Genomic DNA, 12,950 nt, shown 5'->3' on the forward strand with positions numbered 1-12,950 from the left:
GCTCTCTTATATATATATCTTAAAGGCTAGTGATAAATAACACCAGCGCTCTGCTCCTATACCACCCTGTGATACCGGAGCAGGACATTTGGACGCAAAGCTGTATATCTAAATAGGTTAATCTACTTAAATGGGCTATAATGCATTTCAAAAATAGAAACCGGATGATTACGTACTAAAAGCCTTAAAAATAGGCACTAATATCACTAAAACTCTAAAAAAAAATAACTGCACAACCTAAAATTAAGAAGTTCGGAAAGGTTAAATTTGATGCAAATTTTCTTTAAAATGCCATCTTAAAAACTCTAAATTTTCGTTACTTTATAGTCCTATGGCAAACAGTCACTAAAAGTCTCAGTTGCAACAAATGCTTAATTTAGTTCTATTTTTTGTATAATGCAGAAAAAATGGGTCTAATTATTTTGTTTTTAGAATGATATATCCTAATTTCAGGAAAATCGGAGACAATGACCTGCAGAACTTTTTTTCAGCATGAATCTATATTGGGCTAAAATAAAATTTGCTGTAGGCATCCTACAACACCCCAAAGTAAACTTATGTGAAGTTATCTTTACAATATCTCTAACGTAAAGGATATTCATAACTTCATAGCAATTCATAACACTGCATTAGTGCTTATTACTACGTATTTGCAACACAGATAATTGGAAAGGAAACAACACTGAAACAAGAAGTAAATAGTGAAATCTAATATACCTATTGAATAATTTACTTTGTCTTATGTTACAATTACCATGACGGAATTATGGGCCAAATCCAGCATTATTCGGCAATGTCAACAGTTTCAAAATTCTGCACGGCGAAATTTTTCATCAGCTTGAATATATTTTCTTCTTTCAGTTCAGTTGATTTTGAGTTTAACGTCCCGTGAGCAGCAAGGCTATACAAAACGTGAACTTACTGATTAACGTGGAATCCGAACCACGACGTGAGCTCTCGTCGGGAATTTTCTCCTTTTCTTGGGCGGATCGTCTTCTCGAAGCATTGCCTCGTGTCCTGCTTCTCTTTTTTCCTTCGAAATGCATCAATAAAGCGCCAAATTAACCAATGTCGTTCCTTTACGTTCGATATATTATAACGAACAAAAGTTTGTTTACTTTGGGGTGTCATTGGCTGCCTAGAGTAAATTTTATTTAACCCATTCTTCCTATTTAAATGTATAGTTAGTGCCTATTTCTATAAAATTTTATTATTATTATAGTCTCAACTTTCTATTAATACAATAGTCTCAACTATATGGTTTAATGGGCATATCGAATAATAATAATAATAATAAAACATTCAATAAATACTCACTTCCTGAACTACCCAATACATAGCATAAATTACACCATTTTCATTGCAAAATCAGCTCGTAATCATTTTTTCTGATCTCTCGGAACAGGTCAGTGATTAATAAACATTTCTTATGTTTTGTACCATGTGTTTTAATAATCTATTATAGAAAAAGAAACTGCAAAAAAAAAATATGTCTTTATAGTAACTAAAAATTAATGAGAAACTTAAGTTGTTTTTAACTTAAATTAGATGTCCTTACTAAATATCCGGTGGCTTCCATTTCAATTCAGGCAAATAAATAAATAAATAAATAAATGAATAATTAATTAAAAAATAAATATGTACCATCACCATCTCAGATATTGTTCGAACTTTTATTTATAGGAACTAGACATGTTTTAATTTTGGGACCTCTCTTTTTTTTGTCGGAGAAAAGTTCCCGCCAAGTAATGGGCCATCAAGGACGGGGAGTACAATTCATGAATTGTAGAAAACTTGGAAAATGGTCAAATTCGGAGCCTCACAATTCAGCAATGGAGACATGTAGAGTTATAATTCTTGTTGTGGGATGCACATAGGGATATGAATAAACTATATTTTATTACAGTTTGTTTTGCGCATTTGTATTTTTTGTACATAAATTAACAAATGAACGTAAGTTTATGTGAAAAGTCGAAGTTTGTGCTTTTTTTGAGCACTTCCGGTTCGAATTTTAAATTTCGTTTTCACGGTTGGTAAGACGTAGTTACCCGCTTTCCCCCAAAAAAAAAAATTGTATCGCTTCTGTGTGCAACCGTTTTATCGCAAAAAATTCGAGAAATCGGCAAATTTTCAAAAATCGCCATTTTATCAAAAACATCATAATTTAAAATTCTTAAATTTTGTCAGATGGTTCAACTGTACATGAATAATAAACACACCAAATAGCATTCTCGACCAATGCTTCATGAACGAACTACAGCCTTTTGAAGTTAGCAAACTTTCGTTAACTTTGAAGTCACAGTTGGCAACAGTGAAAACAATGAAAGTGCAACAAAGTGCAAGGGGGGATAAGAATATGGCAACATGGCAAAACGGAAAACAGATTCAAAGTATTAAACCTGCAGAAGAGAAATGAAATCTTGTCGATAGTCACAAAACATTTATATTCACTTCTCTTATTCTCTTCTGGAAACCTGTACCCTGTTGAAGAACCATCTGGAAACAAAGAAAAAAAATGAAATGAAATATTGGAGTTTTACGTTCCACGTTTATGCCGGTTAGGCTAAAGGATTCGGTGATGATGACTAATGAATGAAATGGTGGAATGAAGAAAGTGAGAGGAAACGGGAGAACCCCGAGAAAACCCACGCACACGGTGTTTGTCCACCACAAAGTTCAGTTGGCGGGGGCTGGGATCGAACCCAGGACCCCAAGCACCAGAGGTGAACGCTCTACCACTGAGCCACCGCGGCCCCTAAACCTGCAGAATTCGTGAGTATAGTGCAAGTACCAACTCCGGGTATTACTCTCGTCTTGTTGTCAAGAACCGAATTCGACAATTAAACAAACAAACAAACAACAACTGGTATTTACCAAAGTCATCTTTGCCTTTTATTGCAGTAACGGGTCATCATGGACTAACTTCATGCTTTTTCCAAAATCGAGCTTCTGCAATTCAAAGTGTAGATTTAAGAAATCTGCAAAAATGAACTTTTGTTACATACATATATGATAACCAGTGAGGGATAGCAGAAATATTATCAATAAATTACATGAAATTGAAGTGTTCATTGTGTTTCCAGGAGGCGCGGTGGCTCAGTGGTAGAGCGTTCACCTCCGGTGCGTGGGGTCCTTGGTTCGATCCCAGGTCGCGCCGTGTGGGTTTTGTGGTGGACAAACAACGTGCTCATGGGTTTTCTAGGGGTTCTCCCGTTTCCTCCCACTTTCTTCATTCCACCATTTCACTCATTTCTCATAATCACCGTCTCCTTTAGCCTAACCGGCATAAACGTGGGAACGTGGGGCGTAAAACTCCAATATTTCATTTCATTCTTTCTTTCTTTCCACATGGTTCTTGAACAGGGTACAGGTTTCCAGAAGAGAATAAGAGAAGTGAATATAAGTGTTTTGTGACTATCGACAACGTGCTACGAGTTGTGAGTGCACCTATTGGAGCATCTGAAATGGTTGCATGGTATTAGCGAAGAAGACACTAAGCAAGCAAATAATTTCTTCAGTGTGGAAAAAAAATCAGTGAAACTTTGTTTCCGAAAACCATTTTAAGTAAGTTTAAAATTTGTTTCGTAATCATAATTTTCATCTCAGGTTACACCGGTTTAAGAAAACGGAGTAGGGGGAGGCTCATATTATTTCAGAGAGCCTTTTTGATCAAAATAATAAAATAGGAGCCAGGAAAAACTTTTATCCTTTATTTAATGAATGTGAACCACAAACATCATCAAATTGTTGCACTTTCATTGTTTTCAGTGTTGCCAACGGTGATATTAAAGTTAATGAAACTTCGCTAACTTCAAGAAGCTGTAGTTCATTCATGAAGCATTGGTCGACAATGCTGTTTGGTGTGTTTATTATTCATGTAAAGTTGAACAATTTGACCACATTTCAGGATTTTAAATTATGGTGATTTCGAGAAAGGTGATTTTTGAAAATTTGACGGTTTCTCGAATTTTTTGCCACAAAACGGTTGCACGCAGAAGCAATACAATTTTTTTTCGAGAAGCGGGTAACTAGATCTTACCAACCGTAAAATAGAATTTTAAAATTCGAACGGCAAGTGCTCGAAAAAATCGCAAAGTTCGACTTTTCAGATAAACTGACGTTCATTTGTTAATTTATGTACCAACAGATATGCATGCGCAAACCAAACTATAATAAAATATATTTTATTTATATCCCTATGTACACTCATATTCAAAATGATTGTCGCATATCTATAACTGTCTCCTTGTAAGAATATAATTTGATAATGATTTTGCAGGGTACTATTGATGCTGATACTACATGTATAATCGGGAAATGTATATTCGTAGTAAATTTTAGAAAAAAGAATTACAAACACGAAAATTAGAATGAGTAAAACAAAATGTTGCTAAATGGACAAGAAAGTTTGATTGTTCTTATTTACTGCCCTTTTGACATGAAATTTGCCACATACATGTCTTTCCCGGTTATACACATACTAACATTATAAGAAATACCGGACGGGTTCGTTATCAAATTATATTCCTAAAACAACATATTGTCACGGTACGCCAAAATTCTGGAAGATTTTAAGATCTAAATTTATTCAATCTCATTAATTGGCTTCAAAAAGAAATAGTAAAGTTTTTGTTTATGATTTAACTTGTTGTAATTAGGTTGCAGACATATTATAACATCATGTTACATATTGCTGATGGTTGTTGTTTTCTTGAAGTAATAGACACGAGTCTGCAGTGTCATAAGAACATAAAAACAAATACGAAACAAGTGAATGTAAAACGTTGTAGAAATTTATGTCAACATGTACACATTATCAAAATTAGGTAAAAGTGTGAATTTCGCAGACATAAGCTGTCTGGAGAATTTGGTCAATGAGAGAAAACGCAGAAATTGTGAATCAGCACAATTTCGGCTCAGAGATGTAAGAGCTTCAGAATTTGTAATCAAATAACAACAAATTCGTCATCATGGACACGAAGATAAAAAGCTAATGTTTGACTGAATTAGGATCAGTCTTGGAGGAGTTTCCAAGGATCAGTCTTGGAGGAGTCTCAAGGATCAGTGCTGGGAGACCCGTAGGAGGATTAGTCTCCAAGGATTATTCTCAGTAGAATTGCTATTGGGAATCCGCTGTTAAAAACAACGTTTCCAGTGGACATCCGTCCATTGTGAGGATCCTAGAAGACGAACTTCGTAGCCAGAGGTTCGAATCCAGTTCATCGAAGTATGTTATAATACATCTCTGATACTCTAACGTTGACCAAGTCACCAACAGATTTATGAAATGTGATTTAATAGTTTTACCTAATAACTTACATCACAACATCTCACTCTCTACTACAATAAAAGATATTACAATAAAATGCCTATTTAAAGTTAAACGCTCATAATCTAATTGATTCAATCTCCTCAAAATATTGATTATTATCAGTATGTTGTTATGGTCGAGATGCTGCGAGGCTTACGCCTAGTAAAGGTCTCAGTACAGTGCGAGTTAAAAAATGGTCATTGGTTCAATCCCAGATACAGTATAAAGAGTAATGACATGCGTTAGGTTTGATTAGACATCATGATTAGGGTAAAAATCGACCGTTGGTTCGATTCCCGCTACAATATTAAGGGACATAGTATAGTCACTAGGCTATAATCATGGCTATAGGCCATAAGGGTAATTTAACCCGCACCACCCGCCCTCACTGGGTGATAAAAGGAAGCTTAATACGTTTAGAAATGTCGTTCTTAAGGCAACAGTGTTGTAATCATTGTTATTCATCCAGCGAAATGCTTGGATGCTATGATAAGTATTCATATTTAGACATGTAAATAGTGGATGACAAAGTCATTAGAATGTATATAGCATTATTATTAGTTATATTTGTACGATTTATGTTATGGGATAAGGTTATATATATAAGTAGTTAAGTAAGATTATAGTCACAGTAATTATAATTAGTTTTAAGGATAGGTTAGTCATTAGTAAGAATAACTATAACAATTATGTAGGTTACAGGGTTAAGGATTTATATATTATATTTTAGTAAGATTTAAATAGGTGTAATTATTAATTGTTAGTAATTAAAAATGAATTTAAAAAGAAGTAAATACTAGAATTTAATTTAATAAATAAAGATATCTTTACGACATAATAAACGATACATTATTAAAGTAAGACGGATTTAAAGTTTTAAGTAAGATTAAATAACGAGATAATAAAGAAGAAAATAGTTATGACTAAGAAGCTATCTAAAAAAAAGAGAGAATAATAATGAATAAGAAGAGAGAAAGGCAAGATAGAATGAAAAAAATGTTTGATGAAATTTAAGTGTTTAGTGATTACGTTCTAAATTTTAGTAAATATATTCACCATAATTAGGAAATATCTTGATAGGAAAATCTAGGTAGGTTAGAAATCACATTTTCGTGATGTTGAATTGGGAGTGCACCAAACCTCTCACGAAAATTTTTATTTAAAAATGAACACATAAGTCTTAGGCGACATTAAGGCGGTACAGAGAGGAAATAAATACCCACTTGTCGTTTCGCAAAGCAGTGAAATTTTTTTTGTGTGAATCTCACCTATTTAGCTAAGTATCTAGAAAGATCAAAATTTTGAATTTTTAATTATTAGATTTTAGGCATAGTAGTAATTTAAAGGTTAAGGAAATAAATGTTTAAGGAAAAATAGGAATAGAGAAAATAAGGCTTGCTATCTAGCGTTTTAAGTTAGAATAGATAGGTTCTAGGATAAGGAAAGGTAGAAAATAGACTAATCACAAGCATTTAATTAAGGAATGAGAAAATGGGAAAGAGGAGAGATGGAAAGATCTGGAAAGAAAAAGAGAGGAGGAAAATAGATAAAGATAATAGAGAAATAGATAGCTAATTTAATGGAAAAATAGATTAATAGATATTTTATTACGGATATGACAGTCAAGATTTTGATTAATCTTGAAGAATTTTATTATAACAGGAAGTGACAATTATTAATTATTAATTATTATTATTATTATTATATTATTAAGCTTATGATTATATTTTATTAATGTTAATAAAAAGAAAAAAAGAAGCTAGCTAAATAAATAAGTAAATGAGTAAGCAAAGAATATATATATACTAGTTGAAATATAGAGAGCTCTAGCTATAGCTATAAGAGATAAAGTAAGCTTATTAAGAGATATTTTAGGGGAAATAGGACTTGGCTATATGCAGTCTGCTGAGAAACCCTTAATAGATACAGAACATTAAGAGACGAGTTAAAGAATCATGTTTATTAAACTGATTGGAGATATCGTTTCAAAGCTTAGGCCATTTGGCAAAATGAATTAATTAAGTATTATTTAGCATTATTAACATTACATTATTATTAAGATTATTATTATATTATATTATTAATTATTATTATATTATTGATTAAACCCGTAAGTGACAACAGCTTGGATAGTTTTTATGTTGCAAGGCCAGCGACTAAAGACGTTTAAGTTAATAACTAAGAATAGACGATTATGGAGTACAATATAGGTACTATTGATTATCGATACAACATCTAAATATATCAATTTTTATTAATTTTATACCCGATTTTGACAAACTAAATAGATAAATACATAATAAAACATTTTTGAGTATGGAGAAGAATGGACATTTAAATTAAATAATTTTTTTAAAATAAATAAATAAATAGTAGTAACGAAAGTTAAATAAATAGATGAAGTAACTGTATACAAAATGGTATTTATAGATGTCTTGCGAGTAGGGCCGCAAGTAATCATCCAAAGCCTATTCCCAGATTCATGGAAATATGAGTCTGCATCAGTAAAAACCCCGAATCTATAAATATGTTTTGTGTACAGTGAATTGTAATAAAATGAGTGATTTAATAATAAGAATAATTAAGAAAATAGGTTACGGAAAACATAATTAATAATAGGAATAAAAATATTTTTTTTAAATAAGACATGTGTAGTATTATAAATAGAGTTTAAATTTAATAAATAATATCAACTAATAGAAATAATAAAATTAGGGTACTTACCATTAAAAATTAGAGGTGATGTATATAAGAGTAGAGGATGTGAAAAAAAAGTATAACACTGTCACACACGTAAAGTTTTCACACATCACATATTTGAAAAATGCACACTTAACTAAAAAAAATATTCAGAATCACATTTGTGAATTGGTTAATTCAGGTACCAGGGTAGTATTATTTCATAATAATTCAGTAAAACTATAAGAGTGAATGGACAAGAGTGGACGTGGATCGTTATGTGTTGGAAGGACGTTTTACACGTAGAACAGATACACAATCTGGTCAAGGTTAAACGGAAGTTAGAGAAGGTGAAGAAGAAAGATGAAGTTTTGCTAAGATCATCACTTTAACATAAAAGCGTTGACGCAGAGTTGACATTGAGTTGCCAACTATGTTGATCAATTTGGGTCAAGTTTGCTGAAACAATAATGCTGTTTGTGTTGGTGTATTAGTGTTTTTAGTGAATTCAAGATAAAATCATAGTGAAAGTGCATAAATGTATACTATTGTGTGTGTGTATGTATAAATTAAATATAAATATATCAGTTTCAATTTCCCTAAGAAAGGACTTAGGTTGGAAATATTCATTAGTGTGTTGAAGAGAGACAAGTTTCAAATGGTTCGGAATTACTGCAACAGATGGCAGATAAATGCAGTATACTGTTATCAAACACATGTGGATTTATAAGTAGAAAAGAATTAATTGAACTTTTGAAAGAAAAAAAAGAAAATCCGTGAGAAGTATTAATCATTAATTTTTGTTTGTTTAATCTCAACAGTATAATTTTGGCTTTCAATTTAAAAAGAATTATATTTGTAATTTTCACATGAATTAATAATTTGAAATTTTTATATACAGTGAGTTCTCCGAAAGCCGATCTTTTTCAAAGATCTAGTCGTCATCGGAGATGCCTCAGTTTAAAGTGGGGGCGTGTCACGGTACGCCAAAATTCTGGAAGATTTTAAGATCTAAATTTATTCAATCTCATTAATTGGCTTCAAAAGGAAATAGTAAAGTTTTTGTTTATGATTTAACTTGTTGTAATTAGGTTGCAGACATATTATAACATCATGTTACGTATTGCTGATGGTTGTTGTTTTCTTGAAGTAATAGACACGAGTCTGCAGTGTCATAAGAACATAAAAACAAATACGAAACAAGTGAATGTAAAACGTTGTAGAAATTTATGTCAACATGTACACATTATCAAAATTAGGTAAAAGTGTGAATTTCGCAGACATAAGCTGTCTGGAGAATTTGGTCAATGAGAGAAAACGCAGAAATTGTGAATCAGCACAATTTCGGCTCAGAGATGTAAGAGCTTCAGAATTTGTAATCAAATAACAACAAATTCGTCATCATGGACACGAAGATAAAAAGCTAATGTTTGACTGAATTAGGATCAGTCTTGGAGGAGTTTCCAAGGATCAGTCTTGGAGGAGTCTCAAGGATCAGTGCTGGGAGACCCGTAGAAGGATTAGTCTCCAAGGATTATTCTCAGTAGAATTGCTATTGGGAATCCGCTGTTAAAAACAACGTTTCCAGTGGACATCCGTCCATTGTGAGGATCCTAGAAGACGAACTTCGTAGCCAGAGGTTCGAATCCAGTTCATCGAGGTATGTTATAATACATCTCTGATACTCTAACGTTGACCAATTCACCAACAGATTTATGAAATGTGATTTAATAGTTTTACCTAATAACTTACATCACAACATCCTATTAAACTCTACTTTAAAAGATAATTATAATAAATGAATACTCTAAAGTTAAACAGTCTCAGTTATAATTGATTCAATCACCTTTCGCATGTTGTTCTATAAAAACCCTACGCAGTAGGTTGGTGGAGATAGTAGTTTTAATGTATTCCTATCTACTCCAGATAGTAGGTAGAAGCAACTAATACTGTGTCATTTATATTGTACATCCCTGCATAATAGGCAAGACATACAGTATATGTTATCAATATTTATAGACATGCGACAATAATTTTGGTCACGAGTGTACATACCACAACAGAATTATAACTATCTGTCTCCATAGCTGAATGGTGAGGCTACGAAGTTTACGATTTTCCACGTCCTCTAAAATTCGTAAATTGTACTTCCCGTTTTGATGGCCCATTACTTGGCGGGAAAATCTTTTCCGACAACACAAAAAATACGGGTCATTGAAAAAACATGTCTAGTTGCTATAAAAAAAGTTTCAAAAATATCTGAGATGGTTATGTTACTTTTTTTTGGCTGATTTGAAATGGAAGGCATCAAACACTTATGTTATTTATATGTTGAGTCAGTTTGCAATAGCAATCTACATGTAACTATATATCGGAACCTACATCTATTATAATATTTATCATAGGTAGAAATATGTAATACGTAATGCATAGTACTCCGTAACGAAGCTATTATGAACTCAAGGCATTATGTAAAGTGATGATGCAGAACCACAGGAGTGAAGTAAAGCTATATTAGATGTAAGGCATAGTTGTATGGGATATAAAATCTTTGCACTACCCTCGGTTACGTGCATATTCACCGTCGCTGGCATGCCCGCTCCATACGGAATGACAGTGTGAATATAAGTAATTACTGTCAGTGCACACTGCACAGCATATTGAAATGAATCTTGAGTAACAGTGAAAGCATTGTATGTGTTAGTGGGGTTAAGTTCCAAAGTTGGTCGTCCGTATCTAGTAAAATTTTGAAAATTTACCGGCAAGAAATCAATTTGCTTGTTCGTGTGCTTCATAATGTATAAGGAAAGCGAAAGTTGTGTTTATTTTCTTATATAAACGGTTTTAAGCATGGAACTATTTGGCAAGCGGAGTGAACTACTTGGTACAAGGTTACTTCATTGTAGGACTATGGAAATGTAATGAGCATTTGTTTTTGAAAACATTGCTGGTGATAATCAGGAAAAGCCATTAAAAGTAAGTAAAAGCCATGGCTTAATAAACCTAAAAATAAATTGTAGAGAATGTCGTAAGAAAATAACTATAAAGAAACGTGGGGAAAGTTATATTGTTTACTGTAACGGTAAGTGACATAACGAACAAGGCAGCAATTTTCTAGAACACAGGCCCCTCTTCCCATTTAGCTGTAATAAAAACAGAAAACAACGTGCCCTGCGGGGCACTAATCCGTCTCCACTCGCTAACGGTCACTCGGCATTATTATGTGAATTAAATGTAAAACTTTGGTAAAGAAAAGAACCAATTATTACACTTTTAGCTAAAACCTAGGCGGACGACCAACTTCGGAATAACTGCCTGTTAGTGTGCTATTCCACTATCATCGTTTATGCGCATAACCTCCGTCGCTGACGCGCCTGCTTCCTACGGACGCACTCTTGTCACTCGGGTTTTCGTGCTGCTCTCCTGCCCTGTCTCAGTTAGATAGCACTCGTGCTTTTCAGTGGCCACCTAGCACAAACTGGTTTGTGTTTTATGCACGGGTTAATTTACAACACCCGCTCCAGCAGGTATATTCACTCAGAAAGGAGAAATTATAAATTAATAATTTTATGAAAATGGATCAAAACTTACCTAACCTTAAGCTAACCCCTACCCTACCCTACTTATTTATATCTTACTCTACTTTACCTTACCCTACTCTACTATATTTTTTCAAAGGCCCCTACTTATCGATGCGCAGTTGGAGCGTGTCTTGTAGTGCTTTCGTGGTAACCGCTACTATTTTCACTTTAAAATAAATTAACTAAATAAAATTAGAGATTACAGAATCAATCTACTTTCTAAGAAACTTTTCTCCATGAGTAAAAGAAACCCGTTTTTGCTATTTCAAACATATTTGTCAATAATTACGTATATTCCTAAAATCATCACTTGAGGAACAAAAAGGAAATATAAATTGAATAAAAAGTTGGGGTTCATGTATTAATTAAATCTTCATATTTTAAAGACAAAACAAAGAAAAATATACATACCTTCCACGCCAAGTCCCTTGCTTACATTTACCCATAAATTGTTCGTGACCTGTCGTTTGTCTGGATAAGCTTGGTTCCACAATGCAACTTTATCAAAAGCACAATTCATTAAAGCACGAACAAGCATCTATTTCTATCTTAATTTTTATTTTTTATTTTATCTCCGCACCTTGCAACGTCGTCTGCTTTCACGCATAACAAAATTGATTTCTCTTGTAGCGCTGAATTCCTCTACCAGCGTTGCCAGACTCACAGCTCGGAATTATTCCAAAACCTGATCGAAATTATGCTAGATTCGGTCAAATTATGCTAGATCCTCATAATTACTAATTCAGGAGTTTAAAAAAAACGAAGCTGAGATACGATAACGTAACTTAAAATATGCAGAGCGCAAGAATGGTGGATAGAACTCAATACTTCACGCACCAAAGCTTTAACTCAACTAAACTAGTGCAGTCGTTGCCAGACTCAATGGCGTATATATCGTATAAACGAATGCAAAGTATTTGTTTACATATTTTGAAAGAAAATTACCTCGCAGCATAAGCGGAATTGGGAAGTTGTCTGCCTCGGGGGGCAGATTTTTGGTCGGTCTCCGGCCTTTAATTTCAGGAATAAAGATGGTAATGAAGTCAGAAATAAAGATGGTGAAGTGGTCAAAAAATTGAGGGGAGAATGGCCCCCATAGCTCCGCCCACGCCTTGCAGTTAAAGGTTTAGAAAACCCTGGGTGGAGCCACAAAAAAAAGCCGTTTCTAACTTACTTCGGAAAATAAGACTGCCTGTATGGTTTACCGACTATATGAATCAATGGAAAAGGATACATTTCTGCCGTTCTTTTTCTCCCCACGACCAACTTCTTTCTCCAGGTTTTTACGGCTTTTTGATAAACTTGCTGAAATTATGCTAGATTTGGGCAGAATGCAAAAGCAAGATGCTAGATGCTAAAGGCATACAAATTATGCTAGG

General features: G+C 33.5%; 1 non-coding gene across 1 annotated transcript; it reads left to right on the forward strand.

The window, feature by feature from the left end:
- The first annotated feature begins 3,085 nt into the window (after nucleotides 1–3,085).
- Nucleotides 3,086–3,157, forward strand: TRNAR-CCG (transfer RNA arginine (anticodon CCG)). Its single transcript has one exon. It is a non-coding gene; the product is annotated as a tRNA-Arg (tRNA).
- Nucleotides 3,158–12,950: the final 9,793 nt, after the last annotated feature.

This window comes from Thermobia domestica, chromosome 4 (assembly GCF_964235325.1).
Source record: "Thermobia domestica chromosome 4, izTheDome1.hap1.1, whole genome shotgun sequence".
Lineage (NCBI taxonomy): Eukaryota > Metazoa > Arthropoda > Insecta > Zygentoma > Lepismatidae > Thermobia > Thermobia domestica.